Genomic DNA, 16927 nt, shown 5'->3' on the forward strand with positions numbered 1-16927 from the left:
ATGCAAATGTTCCACCAAAACAAGTTTCTTCCCGAGACTATTTTGCAGAGCCACTGTCTTTGCAACCCAGGCAAGATGATTGTGATTGGTTTAAAGAAATGCAAACAACCCAGAGCGTTTTTTTTTCTCCTATCCTTGAATGTATGTGTGGTGTAGCCAGACCTTACTCCACAGTGCTGTGAAGATAGTTTTGGCAATGCGAGACTAGTAACTTAGAAACAATTTACTGATTATATACAAAGTGTTGTAACACAGATCAACTATACTGAATCCAAGGGTGTTGGTGTGTAAGGATGTGCCAAAAAAGGATGGGTATCATTTAAATTTTTCTCAGAATGTAAACTTATATTTTACATTTTATTTCATTACAATATAGGTCTGAGACTAAAATCAATGATTAATTAAAGCTTCAAGCAGCGATGGACGGGCCCTCATGCCTCAGCGCGTCGGGGTTACTGGCAGACGCCGCTCCTTGTGACCGTGCATTTGCGCTGCACTCAGACACTGCAAATCGTCACCAATGAAAAGGGAACTCCCTGCTGAGTTCAACGATACCTCACACAAGACTCTACGTCATACAGTTCATTAGCTGTGAAAAGGGGCGTGGCTAAATTATAGGGGGCGGGTCAAACCATCACCAATTAAAAAGGAACTCTCTTCTGAGTTCAATGATACCTCACACAAGACTCTACGTCATACAGTTCATTAGCTGTGAAAAGGGGCGTGGCTAAATTATAGGGGGCGGGTCAAACCATCACAAATTAAAAAGGAACTCTCTTCTGAGTTCAATGATACCTCACACAAGACTCTACCTTAGATGGGTCAGTGTTTATGAAATGGGGCGTGGCTTAAATATAGGGGGCGGGCCAAACCATCACCAATGAAGAAGGAAGTCTCTGCTGAGTTCAATGATACCTCACACAAGGGTCTAGCTTAAACGGTTCAAATGTTATGAAAGGGGGCTAAGTATGTGGGCGTGGTTAAAGTATAGGGGGCGGCTCAGTATCACATGTCAACCACACATTATAAGTTTCATGTCAATCGGATGATGTTTGTCATATAAGGCACATTTCCTGTTGCCAGCGGGGGGAGCTATGACCAAAAGTAAATATTGGCCTGTAGATGTCCTCAGACCTGGACCCTTGTCAATCGTGAGAAATTTCGAGCAGATACGACAACGTACACTCAAGTTACAACAATTTCTTTGTTCATCGCTAAACACTCAAAATGGCCGCCACGCCGCGCCCACACCATTTGACGAAAAGTTTTTCTTTTAATAACTTTTCATCTTTAAGGTGTTGAGATGGTACAGACCAAATTTGAAGTCCGCCGGATGAAATCTCTAGGAGGAGTTCGTTAAAGTATAGCACCTTGACTTTTAGGCCTACTTACTGTAGCCACTAGGGGGCGCTATGACTTTAAGTAAATATCAGCCTTTATTTGTCCTCAGGGTTGGACTCTTGAATGAATCCTGAAGAGTTTCGAGCCAATTGGACAATGTACACTCAAGTTACACCCACTTCCTGTTTTGATGGCGAAACGCACAAAATGGCCGCTCCGCCACGGCCACGCCCTATGACGAAAAGTTTTTCTTTTAACAACTTTTCATCTTTAATGTCTCTAGGAGGAGTTTGTTAAAGAACGGCATGTGGAAATGGCCAAAATCACACTAACGTTAATCAATAATATAAAGACCCAGACAAATATAACTCAGATTCTGAGTGGTGATAATGTTAGTTCCCTACACTGGAAATTTTGGACATTCTAGTCAAAGGTGCGCTCACCTTTGCTCACGCAGCGAAACGTCGGAGGAGAGGGAAACAGGCTGGTGCGCTGGTGCGTCTCCGCCAGTGAGGATTACGCACACTGTTACCAGGCATATTTCTCTCTTAACGTGCGTTCACTGCCCAACAAACTGGAAGAATTACAACTGCGGTTGGGGGGAAACAGGGACTTTTCTTCATCTACTGTTTTGTGCTTTACAGAGACGTGGCTCTGTGGATTAATACCGGACTGCAGCTGGCAGGCTTCCAACTCTACAGAGCGGACAGAGACACGGACCTCTCCGGCAAAACTAAAGGTGGAGGATCTGTTTCTACATCAGCAGCGGTTGGTGCAACAATGTGACAGTGATCCAGCAGCATTGTTCTCCTGACCTGGAATCTTTTATCATAAACTGTAAGCCTTTTTATTCACCCCGTGAGTTCCATTCATTCATTCTGGTCGGTGTTTACATCCCACCGTAGGCCAACGTGCAGGTCGCACAGCGCATGCTCGCCGACCAGATACTGTGTGTGGAGCGGACCAACCTGGACTCCCTAGTTATTGTCCTTGGAGACTTTAACAAAGGAAACCTCACTCATGTACTACCTAAATATAGACAGCATATTAAGTGCCCGACCAGAGAGGAGAACATTCTGGATCACTGTTACACCACAGTCAGGGATGCTTATCACGCCGCCCCCCGTGCTGCACTGGGACATTCTGACCACGTCATGGTCCACCTGATCCCCGCCTACAGGCAGAAACTTAAGCTCTGCAAACCTGTAGTGAGGGCATCAAGGAAGTGGACCAGTGTAGCTGTGGAGGATCTCCAGTCGTGTTTGGACTCCACTGACTGGGATGTGTTCAGGACTGCAACCAACAGTCTGGATGAGTACACAGAGGCTGTGACGTCATACATCAGCTTCTGTGAGGACTGCTGTGTTCCATCAAGCACCAGGGTGAGTTTCAACAATGACAAACCCTGGTTCACAGCCAAACTCAGAAGGCTAAGGTTGGATAAGGCAGAGGCGTTCAGGAGTGGGGACAAAGACAGACTTAAAGAAGCAAAGTACAAGTTTAACAAGGCGGTGAAAGAGGCTAAACAACGGTACTCTGAGAAACTCCAACACCAGTTCTCAGCGAACGACTCTGCTTCTGTCTGGAGAGGGCTCAAACAGATCACCAGCTTCAAGCCCAAAGTCTCCCACTCCACCAACGACCGACGCCTAGCCAACGACCTTAACGAGTTCTACTGTCGCTTTGATGGACAGTGCTGTACCCATCCCCCTCAACACCTCCCAACAAAGGGTCTTCCCTGACACCATCCCCCGCGACACCTCCTAACAGCTCCAGCTACAGTGCATCACCTCCACCTCCCCCACCTTAAAGGTCCCCCCCTCCACCTCCCCACCCACCTCAGTGACGACTCTCTCCTTTAATGAGGGAGACGTTAACAGACTGTTCAGGAGACAGAACCCCAGGAAAGCTGCTGGACCGGATGCTGTCTCCCCATCCAGCTTGAAGCACTGCGCTGACCAGCTGTCTCCAGTGTTCACAGACATTTTTAACACCTCACTGGAGACATGTCACGTGCCAGCCTGTTTCAAGACCTCAACAATCATCCCTGTTCCCAAGAAGCCAAGGACCACAGGACTTAATGACTTCAGACCCGTCGCCCTGACCTCTGTGGTTATGAAGTCCTTTGAGCGCCTTGTGCTTTCTCACCTCAAAGCCATCACCGACCCCCTCCTGGACCCCCTGCAGTTTGCCTACAGAGCCAATAGGTCTATAGACGATGCAGTCAACCTGGCCCTACACTACATCCTCTGGCACCTGGACTCCGCAGGAACCTACGCCAGGATCCTGTTTGTGGACTTCAGCTCTGCCTTTAACACCATCATCCCCGCTCTGCTTCAGGAGAAACTCTCCCAGCTTGGTGTGCCTGACTCCACCTGCAGGTGGATCACTGACTTCCTGTCTGACAAGAAGCAGCATGTGAAGCTGGGGAAAGACTTCTCCGACTCACAGACCATCAGCACCGGATCCCCTCAGGGCTGCGTTCTTTCTCCTGTGCTCTTCTCCCTGTACACCAACAGCGGCACCTCCAGTCACCAGTCTGTCAAGCTTCTGAAGTTTGCGGACGATACCTCCCTCATCGGACTCATCTCTGATGGAGACAAGTCCGCCTACAGGTCGGAGGCTGACCACCTGGTGAAGTGGTGCAAGCAAAACAACCTAGAGTTCAATGCTCTAAAGACAGTGGAGATGATTGTGGACTTCAGGAGGAACTCAGCCCCACCTGCCCCCATCACCCTCTGTGGCTCCACAATTAACATTGTGGAGTCTTTCCGCTTCCTGGGAACTATAATCTCCCAGGACCTCAAGTGGGAGCTGAACATCAGCTCCCTCCTCAAGAAAGCACAACAGAGGATGTACTTCCCGCGGCAGCTGAAGAAATTCAACCTGCCAAAGACAATGATGGTGCATTATTGAGTCCATCCTCACATCCTCCATCACCATCTGGTACGCTGCTAGCACAGCCAAGGACAAGGGCAGACTGCAGCGTGTCATTCGGTCAGCTGAGAAGGTGATTGGCTGCAATCTGCCGCCGCTCCAGGACCTATACGCCACCAGGACTCTGAAGCGTGCTGAAAGGATTGTGGCTGACTCCTCCCACCCCGGCAATAAACTCTTTGAGCCACTCCCCTCTGGCAGGAGGCTGAGGTCCATCAGGACCAAAACCTCACGTCGCAAGGACAGATTTTTCCTCTCCGCCACTAGCCTTATCAACAAGGCCCGGAAACCACCCTGACTCTCTCCACACCCCACCTCTGGCTCTACATGCCACTGTACTTAATCTGCTCTTTTTATCTTAATTCTTACTCTCTTATTTTTAATACATTCTGTGTGTGTATATATACATATATTTATACTTATATTGTTTGTTCTGTTTAACCTGTTTGTTTAACTTATTTTAGAGAATGTGTGACGTGCACCTACAACACCAAAACAAATTCCTTGTATGTGTAAAAAACGTACTTGGCAATAAAGCTTTTCTGATTCTGATTCAATAACTATTAGTCATACATTTTACTAATATCAAAGGTGATAAATATTTTAATTTGATTCACCTTTTGGGGGCATTTTAGCTTTGTAAAAGAGTTGTTGATAAAATGACATGTCTGGGCAATGAATAGCAAAAACCTTATGCCTACCTAAAATGACTAATGCCACAATAGTTCTGTATCCAGTGAAGATGTTTTTAACTCTGCAATATTTGCAATGATTAAAGTATAATACTAACTGCTTCAAACTGCTGTTCATTCATCACCGCCCAGACTATCAGAACTGCAGATATTAGGGGTGTAAAGATTCGGATGTATTATCACAGATATGGCTACATCAATACTCGGACCCCTGCATAGGTCTAAATGGACCAAGATTCGGCCGATGTCCCGGTTCTAAGGTTACGAAACGGTTGACTGAAGCTTTGCTGTCAATTCAACGAAGCTGCTGCAGTGTGCGCAGTGCTGTTGAAAGAGACTGGTGTGTGTTTGTGTGACTGAGACAAAAGCCTCACCATTTGTGTGATAGCAGAGATCAGCCAATCAGTGCCTTTGTTTGGGTTTGCAGAAAAAACATGCCGACTGGACTGCTAGGTTTCGTTTTTGGAGTTAGCGGTGAAAGTGGCTGAGAGGATATTGTAAATTGTACTAGTATGGTAGATATATATATATATATAGCTAACGCTCACAACAGTAATATCGTGCTCACATGTTTACCCACACCAAGTAATACTGTAGCTAAATAACATTACATGTCATTTAGCTGACACTTTTATCCAAAGCGACTTCCAATTAAGTGCTTTCCACCATGAAGGTGCAAACTCCAGACAACAAGTAGTAAGTGCAAGTACATTAGCTTTAAATAAGCAAAACTACAAGAGCAATATGAAAATACAGTTTCAAGAAATATATTTACATTTTTTTTATTATTATTATTTTTGCTTTATGTTTATCCGAGGTGTAGTCAGAAGAGATGTGTTTTTAGCCTTCGGCGTAGGATGCGTAGGCTTTCGGCCATCCTGATGTCAATAGGGAGCTCATTCCACCATTTAGGAGCCAGGACAGCAAACAGTTGGGATTTTGTTGAGTGATTAGTTGACCCTCGCTGTGAGGGGGACAGCAAGCAGGTTGGCTGATGCAGAGTGGAGTGGGTGGGTTGGGGTATAGGGTTTGACCATGTCCTGGACGTATGCTGGGGCTGATCTGTTCGTGGCCCTGTATACAAGAACTAGCGTCTTGAAGCGGATGCGGGCAGCAATTGGTAACCAGTGAAGAGAACGGAGGAGCGGTGTAGTGTGAGAGAACTTGGGGAGGTTGAAGACAAGTCGAGCTGCTGCGTTCTGAATGAGCTGCAGGGGCCGGATGGTACGTGCAGGCAGGCCAATCAGGAGGGAGTTGCAGTAGTCTAGACGTGAGATTACTAGAGCCTGAACGAGAACCTGAGCTGCCTTCTGCGTTAGAAGGGGACGTATCCTTCTGATGTTACGCAGCATGTATCTACACGATCGGGTGGTTGCAGCAAAGAGTTGGTTGTCAAGTGTCACACCCAGGTTTCTAGCAGTCTGGGTGGGGACTACCACAGAGTTGTCAATTGTTATAGTCAAGTATTGGGTAGGAGAGCCCTTCCCTGGAAGGAAAAGGAGCTCAGTCTTGTCAAGGTTGAGTTTCAGATGGTGTGTGCACATCCAAGAAGAAATTTCAGTCAGACAGACCGAGATACATGCTGCTACTTGAGTTTCAGACTCCGGAAAGGAGAGAATTAGTTGGGTGTCATAAGAAAAGCTGTGCGAGTGAATGACAGACCTGTTCGTGTACAGAGAAAAGAGCAGGGGACCCAGGACTGATCCCTAAGGAACCCCAGTTTTGAGTGGCCTTGAAGCCAGACTGGTGGGGAACAAGAAGGTTGTTCAGGTGGAGATAGGTAGAGAGTTGATTATAAATGGCACGCTCAAGAGTTTTGGATAGAAATGGAAGAAGGGAGACGGGTCTGTAGTTATTTAACTCAGACGAGTCGAGTGTTTGTTTTTTGAGTAGTGGGGTTACTCTTGCCTCTTTGAGGAAGTCGGGGAAACAGCCAGTTGACAAGGATATGTTGATGAGATGGGTGAGGAAAGGAAGGTCAGGAGCAATAGACTGGAGAAGGTGAGAAGGGATAGGATCAAGGGTGCAGGTGGTTGGGCGGGCGGAGGTAATCTGGAGATAGAGGGGTGAAAGAGGAAAGAGTACTGGATGATGGATGGTAAGATGATTTCAGGAAGTGTGGTGGAGAATAAAGAGCGTATGTCATCTATCTTTTTTACAAAGTAGTTGACAAAGTGGGTTGGTAGGAGGGAGGAGGGAGGAGGTGGACTGGGGGAATCTAGGAGGTTAGAGAAGATGGAAAAAAGTTTTTTTGGGTTGGAGAAAGAGGATTACATTTTGGTTTGATAAAAAGAGCTTTTTGCTGCAGAAATAGAGGCAGCGAAGGAGGAAAGAAGTGACTGATAGGTAAGCAGATCATCTGGGTGTTTAGATTTCCACCATTTCCTTTCCGCTGCCCGTATAGTTGATCTTTCAGCACGCACTGAGTCCACAGATCCAATGACAGTGGGCAGAGAAGCCTAATAAAGTAAGTAATTATCTTAATATCTAGTTGTCTAGTAGTAAGTCTCTTCAGAAATCAAATGCACTCTAAGTCTGGTCTGATTTGAGCTGTCTTATGTAATTGGCTACAGGTGAGGAGGCCCCACCCTAGCTAATCACTCAACAAAGTACCTGGAAGTTAAGCACCACTCCCCAACTCCACACTTCACACTAAGCTAGCTAGCTAAGACCACACAATTCTTGCCAAAAAACACAGCAAATCCAGCCAAACACACAGCAGAAGTAGAAGAAGCAGCAGAACCCACAGTGAAAGCAGCAAAGATAAGAGGCAAGCAACAAAAGCAGCAAAACCAAGTAGCAAACAGCAAAAGGCAGCAGAATGAGCAAAATCAACAGAACGCAGTCAATTTAACCTTAAGGCAGCAGATAAGCCTAATAAAGTAAGTACTTATCTTAATATCTAGCTGTCTAGTAGTAAGTCTCCTCAGAAGTCAAATGCACTCTTGACTTCTAGCTATATGCTATATGCTAGCTATATGATTATTATTGGAGTGCTCACAATGGCTGTGTAACATGGACCTGTGTCTGAGTTAGTCTCTCTAAGATTAAAGCAGCAAAGAGGCAGTTTCAGCTTTAAAGTACTCATATTATGCTCATTTTCAGGTTCATAATTATATTTAGAGGTTGTACCAGAATAGGTTTATATGGTTAAACTTTCAGAAAACACCATATTTTTGTTGTACTGCACACTGCTGCAGCTCCTCTTTTCACCCTGTGTGTTGAGCTCTCTGTTTTAGCTACAGAGTGAGGCATCTCACTTCTGTACCATCTTTATTGGGAGTCGCACATGCACAGTAAGTACTGCTTGTCAGTTGCAGAGCATGAGGGAGTGCCATGCTAGCAGCTAGACGAGCATTATAACGTGTGTTACAAAGTGACCACGTTTGTCTCTGAAGTAAAGGCTGGACTATAATAGAGCTGTTTGGAGCAGTTTGTGAACAGTGTTTTCTGTTGGAGATGGTAAGTCCCTTTGGGGGGGACTTTGGGCTTTTTCACTTTGTAAACCTATAACATGCACAAAAAAGATACATAACACAATAAAGGAAAGGGAAAAAGCCAAAAAGCAAAATATGAGCACTTTAACATGGAGCTGATTGAGCTAGCTAATTAAGTTGAAGTTACAGTGTATACTAATAGCATGTCCTTAGCTTTGCTATTCCCTGGTCCCTTTTACAAAATATATATTTATTTGAAGGTAGGCAATGCATCTTTTATAAAATTGGCTTATTTTAAATTATAATGGGAAATTAATGTGTGTAAATTAAACAAATATTAACTGTATCAGATTGAATCGTATCTCATTGTATCGCACCGAATCGTTACATCTTAAAATGTATCGTCCCTGAACCGTATTGTAGCCCATGTATCTAGATACGTATCAGATCGTCCTGTTAGGGAGAGATGCACATCCCTAGCAGATATGGTTTCCCCCAAATCTTGTTTCTTTCACTTCTTACCCTCGCCCACTTTTTGCAGAAAATAGACAAACCTTTTTATAATTATTCACATTGCAGGGCATTATTATTACAGCTGGAGGGTCAGCTGGGATAATCCTTGTTAGAGGCAGAAAGAAAAACAGGTGGGGGATTATTTTTGAAAGACTTAAGACAATTTAGGGAGGATTTACACCATGAACTTAAGCACATAATGCCACATACATCTGCCACAGTATGAGGAACAGACACCTCAGGCCTACCTTATCTGAAAATGACTTCCATCCATAGATCCAGCCTTTTAGTGTCAATGGCACATGGCCATCAGGATAACAATGATCAATTCAGCAGCCTAACCTGATGCTGCTGGAGATGGCTTATTGATGTCCTCACTTTGTGTGTAGCAGAGATGGTGCTGCTGGTGATTTAATGAGAGATTGACTCGCAGGTTGAAGCTCGATCCTTCTAGAATGCTAAGTGGCATGGTTAACCTTTTCACAGCTGAGTTTCTTTTACATGCACATTTAAAAAAATGTATAATGTGAAATATGTATCTCAAAGTTCCAGAGGCAAAGATTCAGTCTTAATGAAAAAAAGCACTTTCCAGTGAGCATGGCAAAAGGACAGAAAGGCTGCAGATGATTCAGACAAAAAAAGTCCGTAATTGCGGCATCAAGAAAGTAATTTACAGCTGGGTAGGTTGTTATTGTCTTAACTGCAATATCCTGTCATTGTTCTTCGCTGTTTTAAGGTGAGTCACTGGCTGGTGTCATGAATCATCCCTTCATGCCCACACAGAGTACAAACACACATATGCACTCATCAACCGTGGTTGACGTTTCAGGGCCAGTTGTTTGAAAGTCAGCGCTGTGCTCTGTGTGCTTATTATTGTGCCATCTTGCCAGGCTGTCCTCCCTCTAGTTTTGCCAGCATTCAATCAGAGAGCAAGGTCCCAATCTGCAATCTTGCAGAGCATAATTATCATGGCCACTGTAACAATCAGTTCCAGATACAGTTGCTGGGAACATTTTGGACTGTCAGTGTGTGTGGGTGTGTGCTGATTGGTCTCAAGAAGATAATGCTGCTTCTTGGTTAAGTTACACTTTCATTTCAAAAACAAAATGATGGGTTTATTTTAAATGTTACATCACATTTACACAACTGTTTAAGGGAACCAGAACAGTATTTTTTGCACTATGTAGCATATTTACTACAAAGGATTTACTTCATATTTCACATATACTGCTATTATCCACAGTATACTGTGCGTCACATTTCATTCATTGATTCTCAATGAACTGGTAAAAACGTAGGTCATTTACACACATGTAGTTCAGTTCATTTGGTTCAGACCAAGAAAAAAAACACTAGCCCTGGTCCGGTTTGTGTTCACGCTGGCTTTTAACATATGAACCAAGAGGATACAGTGGCTTTCATCGTGCGGTAACTCGCTGCCTGCAGTCATTTCAATGCAGGAAGGCGGCAGAGGGGAAGCGGTTTCAATCACAGCGGTAGGTGCATAAAGCGTGAACGTGCACAGATTTTGCTCTGCCGCGCAAAGTTCACCTTGCTAAACTTTTGCCGGTAACTGCCGGGCTTTGGCTAGCCACTTTAAAAAAAACTCTCTTGGCAGGTAGGCAGTTGTCAATGCGGTTGCCGTGCGCCAGTTTGGACAGTTGACAGCAGCACGAACCTAGGAGTGAGGATGTGTTGTAAGGAGATGATTAAAGGGGTAGTCCAACATTTTTGTATTTGCACAAGTTGGCTGAGTTTCCTAGTACTGTATGGGTGAAGCTCCTACATTTCCCACAATAAAACGTAATAGCATCTTTAATTATAGCTCTCCTGCCTCCTAAATCCCCACTTCTTTCAAACCCCACAACTCCATTTTGGAATGCAAACTTTTTGTTTTTAAACGTCTCAAGCCCGAGATGATGACATCATCGGTGTTACTTCCTGTGTAAAACCTGAGAACCCCTTTTACAAAAAGGCAAAATGTTATGGGACACAGACTAATCTCTCCTGCATGAAAGTCTAATACGCTACTACGTGCTTAACCACCCACACCTTCACTTCCAACTCATATCTGTAGTTCCTGGATTGGCAGAATCATTCAATATAAATGTCATTTCTAGGGAACAGCTCTAGACTGTCACATGTTTTTTTCAAAGTCGATCTAGGTGGAATATCCACAACATAACCACATCAGGAACACTAGATCCATCTGTAACACACAATGCTATTAGAAAGACTGTGATCATGGACTTTTTCAGAGATTTTTTTCTTTTATCACGCTTTTACTTGTGGTTGCATCATTGCATGCAGTTTTTTTTCTTTGGGGGGGGGTGGGGGGGGGGGAGGGATTAGTCCTTCCTATGTGATAGAGAAAGTGTTTTATAATGGGATATACAGGCATGTCATGATTAGTCCTCAGTCACTTTTTGAGGAGAACCAATGACAATTCTGATACCAGGATTTAATGTGGGAAAATAGTGTGAACCTACGACATCTGGATTGATAATGATAGGGACTGTCCTTTGTACTGAGTGATTAAGCCTCTTTTTAAAGAGAATCTTGCCTGGAGCGTATCTTTAACTTTTTTGACTGATCCACTGAATCCTTTGCTTTAATGGACAGCATGGGAGGCAGCCTGTACTGCCGACAGTCTTCCATCTGTTTATCTGAAGCTGTGATAGATGGGCTGTGGAAATTCCCTCCCCCTTGTGTAGCTGCAATCAGTCTCCACATCACTACTGATAACACAGCGTGCCAAAAACACAACCTCACAATGGCAGTAGGTCCTCACAACAAACTAGGTTAATGATGTAGGAGGACTGCCTGTCACCCTCTGGACACACAAAGGTCTAGCCTCGTGTTTGTCTGTCTATCACAAGAATGTGGTTCTACCCTGTTAGTCTGCAGGCTCAGTAGAAGCAAACATAAGTGTCGCAATACAATGTTAAATCTTTACTGCTGCGTGCACACATCTGCCTTTTGGCTTATACAGTCACATACAAAAGATGATTAATTAAGTGAAGAAATATAACTATGAAAATTACATGAATTATATACTATGGCCTTCACAGTCACCAGAGCTCAACCTAACCGAACACCTTTTTGACATTTTGAACAATCCACCACCATTCTCAAAATCAAATGAGGGAATATCTTTCGACAGAACTGTGTAGATTCCTCCAGGGAATCTGTAACAAGCAGTAATAAAGCAGATCTGGAAACATTTTATGTTGGGTTTTATTCAAATTTGGCATTCATCTATACCAGCCACTAAATAAAAGCCTACCTATGCCTCACATAAGACACTTAAGCAGAAGCACATGTTCATGGTTGGTTATGCTTCTAAGAGCTTATTCAAAGTCGTTCCAATTCCAGATTCAAGAACGCAAGAACAATCCTGCTTATTATGATCAGTAAAGCCCAACTACTAACGAGCAACGTGAAGGTTTTTTTGCTGAATGTAAATTTATAGTAAAGGCATTATGCAACATGACCCCACACAAATTGCAACAGAAACTCTTTCAACTGATCTAGTCTCATAAAAATCTTCCTCTATAACATATTAAAAGTACGGTGGCCGACAGGGGCAAACGCACTGCAACTTAATGAAACACACGCAAATAGACAACACACAAGCAAATTGAGAAAACCTCTTCATTAATATGACAACACATGCTGCAAATACACACAACCAATTACCCAAACGTGCTGCAAATACACACATCACAACCAAATACATAAACACGCTGCAAATATAGAAACGATGCACGAAGCACACAAACCCCGAAAACAAATGCAACAAAATAACGTCTATGTTTGAGATATGTTTTCTCTAGTTTGGTGGGTGTGTCTCTAGTTTATTGGCTCAGGTCATAGGTGATACCCAATCAGCAGAGACGTGTCTGTAAACTCGTGGTGATAAAAAGGCAGAGCGCTCTTGGCTTAGAGAACTTCCGTTGAGTAAACTGGATGCAGCGTTTTTCTGGTGCATTTGTTTTCCGGGGGTTGTGTGCTTTTCTTTTTTGCATCGTTTCTATATTTGCAGCGCGTTTGTGTATTTGGTTGTGTTTCGTGTATATGCAGCGCATTTGCTAAATGTTGCACATGTGTCAAATTAATTAAGACGTTTTCATAATTTGCTTGTGTTTGGTCTATTTGCATGTGTTTCATAAAGTTGCAGTTTGTTTGTGAAAAAAGTCCTAAAAAATCCAAGTGGTGGAAAGTATTGAAAAATACTAAAATCAGTGATGCCATTTCCCATTGCAGCCCATGTTAAAAGGAGAAACTACAGGTGAATAGGGAAAATATTTTAACTAACAGATATCAACATGAAACTTCCACAGTTGATTACTTACATTAAGACAACCATATTTTATATTACAAGTTTTCTGAACTTGTATGTTTAATTATGGAAATTGGGGCATTGTCTAATTAAATGTGCTTATTTACATAAATAATGGTGTTTCAGTATTTTTTTACTTGGACCCTATTGTCCCATGCATTGGTGTCTAAGTGACTAATGAGAATCAAAATCTAAACCTAAATCAAAACCAGGCAATCATTCATCACAAGTCATTTTAGAACACTATTACAATAATTTTGCAGAGACTGTAAACTTCTTTGAGCTGGGTAAGGTTTCATGTGCACTTTAAGCACAACCGCTTAAATGGTGGTACCCTTTATAAAGGGTTTATAGGTTGTAGCAAATGGTTAATGAATCATTTACTAGGGCTCTATAGATCTGTTATAAGTAATTAATAAGAACAATTTGTGGTTGGCAGGTTGTGGGAAATCCCTTTGGCTGGTGTTTATCCTCATCCAGTCTTTTTACCTCTTTTAAGTATTTTTACTTTTTTTTGTTTATCAGGAAGACACCTCCAATCCACAGAGTGACCTTTGACCCTGGGTATAAAGAGCTGTGGAGCATCTGGACCAAAATTGTGACCATTTATGAATGACCTACTACCATTTAGAATGGCAGACTTAATGACTTTTTAGAAAGTGAAAACTTGTGAACCTTTGTTAATCAGCAGCATTAAAGAATTGTAGAGTTCCAGGAATGTAAAAGCGGTTTGCATTGACGGATTATAATTGACCTATAAAGCATTCTTATTTCATTCATAAAGTCATTAGCTACATTATATAGCCTGGGAAAACCCTGACCAACTTCTGGCAAATTTGAGATTTGCTCTGCAAGTCAGTCTGGCCAAGAGCCCAATCAAGCCCATTTCCAATTTTTCCAAATCGAGGCACCAATCCCAACCGTCGAGGCGGGCTTTACACGACATAGCGTGGCGACGGCGAGCAGCTTTTTGTTTACATTCAACATGACGGCTAGCGAAGTGCAGCGACCCGTTGATGCCGCTGTTGCTGCTTCGTCACCCGTTGGTCTGATTGGTTGAAGGACTATCTAATTGCGCCCAGAGGCATTTGAGTGGCGTCCGTTGTTGACGCCCCTTTGGAAATGAGCTGCGAATGAACCTTGCCCAGACCCACTCTGTTACAACTGAGAAGGGTCTGGTGTCAACCAGGCTATACATTATATGAACCCTTGATCACAGGCACCCTATTAGAAAGTGGTACCATGAAGTCTACTGCTAATATACATATATATCACCAATAATATAAGTATTTCTATCTTTCATAACCCTTAACTTTGTCATTCAAACTCCACTTGATCTACTTAATCCCTCTCTCTCTCTCTCTCTCTCTCTCTCTCTCCAGGAGAGTCCAACCAGACAACAATTAATCTCCTCTGTAGCCTCAAAAATAGATTTAATTTCATTACTTCATATTATCTTCTCATCTACATGTTGCTCCATATTATTTGATTAAACACACACAGAGCTAAGTTCCTGGGTTTACAGCATCAAATTGACAAAAGATATAGTGGGCTTGCTGAAATCTACCATGGAGAGACAGGTAATTAGCATTAACTAAGAAATGGTGTCATGATTTTCATGCTGTTATTAATTACCTCGTCACATGCATTGGCTGGGAGAAACAATATCTGAATGTGTCTCTCTAACTTTGCTGATGAAGATTATTTATCATCGTGGGTTGTAATGATGCCTGGGGTTCGGTGCATCCAAATGGATTTGCTGCGGAGCTGATATCATAAATGTTTGATGAGATGTTTTCATTGATGTGTGACTGGCTTTGCTTTATAGCCGGAGAGAGGCTTACAGGTTTCCTTCATCACTGATAGTGTTTGCCTCAATCATTGTTGATAAAATCAAGGACAGGGGAGAGGGGTTTTCACAATATACTGCCTTCACACAAATATCTCATTTGTCAAAGGTCAGCTGCGTGAAACAAGTTCAGAGCAATTACGGTCTACAACCCTGCATTTTAATCAAACGGGCCTCATGGGTCATTAAAGTACTGCTATGACAGAAAACAATGTGTCCATCTGTTTCCTCAGATTTGTCTCAAGTTAAGTCAATTTCATTTAAATAGCACAAAACACAAATGTGTTCGTAAGTGGCTCATACTAGAATTTGTGGCATTCATCAATTTTCTCTTAGGTACAAACAAAATTCCAGACCTGTTGTACGAGTCATATACAGAATGTCGGTAAAAGAAAGTAGGAAAAGCACTTTACCTAATCCTTGTATTTTCTCATCATTGACTTTACTTTCTCATTGTTTTGGGCCACATTGCAAGTAACCATTTCTTTTCTTCTGACCTAATTAAAACCCAATATTTAGAGTAGATTTGACAAGGTCCTCGAAGTATCAAGGTGATAACAATGTTTAGGGTCTCCAGGACCCCAAACAGAACATTTGGTTAAGAATTACAATGTGAAGAACCCTATACGCACAGGATTAGTATCTATTGGGGGACTTCTATGATTTAGAAACTTACCCCCCACATCCGAATTTCGTGTGGCACATTTGCACGGGATAAGCGAAGCCTGTGATTTTACTCAAATTTAATGACTTATCTGTACCCCAAAAGTTGGGTACCTGGAGTCCCGCGGAGGACGGCCAGGGTGATGCCGCTGCACCGCACTTGGTAGAGGTTCCGTATCTTTTTGGGCCAGGCCCAGTAGAGGTTACCAGAGGTGCATCCCCTATGCCTGCCGTGGTGGCATCCACACAGCATCACAGTCAGCCCTCGGACAAAGCTGCAGGGAGGGCGTCGACTCGGGGACGGAGGTCTCCGGTTGGGCAGTGTTCCAGACTTGGTTGGTCATGAAAGGGGGCGTCCGCTGTCCCCGGCGATCCCATATCCATCTTCGTGAGAGGGATAAAAAGGCACACAGGAAAGAAAAACCTTGAAAAAAGTTTAACCCGTGCGAATGACAGACATGTCGATTCGCAAGGGACTAATATTATCACAGGACCTCGGTACAAGGTGAAATATGGTAGGTCATTTGTGGGGGAATTTTTCCTTTACAAATTACAGATATGGCCGATTCGCACGGGATTAAGATCACAGAAAACCTCTGTAAATATTACAAATGACTAGAGGTCACCAGGTAATACTAGTCCTGTGCGAATATGGCTTTACTTTGAATGAATTGGGATTATAATCAGTTGCTGTCTAGGGGAACATCCTCTTTATACCGTCCAACAGTGTAACAGCACCTGTATTGGAACATATTCTCTGATCCATCTCTGTGACTGTCACATCCCCTTGACCATCTAATTCATGGACCAGCTGTAGTAACATATTCTCATTTTTGCGGGCCCCTTAACACCTCTCCACTTACTCTTTGGTGACTTTGGAACAATGAAACTTTCTCACAAATGGAGCAGAACAGGAAGCCCTTTTATAGCAAGGGCTATCAGGGTATGGTTCAGGCAGCTAATGATTCAACTCACAAATGCAAACCTACTTATGTACCAGCGGTCAGTTTAAGCAAGCCGTTTACGACAATTGTGCAGTTAAGAGGGTTTGCTGAATCTGCCTTGGGACATTCACACGAGCATATTTAACAAAAAAAGTAAGAGAAGGTCAGGATAAGAATACAAAAATGTTCTTGCATGGGGCCCATTGTTA

At 43.2% G+C, this 16927-nt stretch overlaps 2 pseudogenes; both read right to left on the bottom strand.

Annotated features, from left to right (window-relative positions):
* Positions 1-5778: 5778 nt before the first annotated feature.
* Positions 5779-6685, bottom strand: LOC144537478 (uncharacterized; annotated as a pseudogene).
* A 13-nt stretch (positions 6686-6698) lies between these two features.
* Positions 6699-16027, bottom strand: LOC144537479 (uncharacterized; annotated as a pseudogene).
* Positions 16028-16927: the final 900 nt, after the last annotated feature.

This window comes from Sander vitreus, chromosome 22, assembly GCF_031162955.1.
Source record: "Sander vitreus isolate 19-12246 chromosome 22, sanVit1, whole genome shotgun sequence".
In the NCBI taxonomy this organism is placed as follows: Eukaryota; Metazoa; Chordata; class Actinopteri; order Perciformes; family Percidae; genus Sander; species Sander vitreus.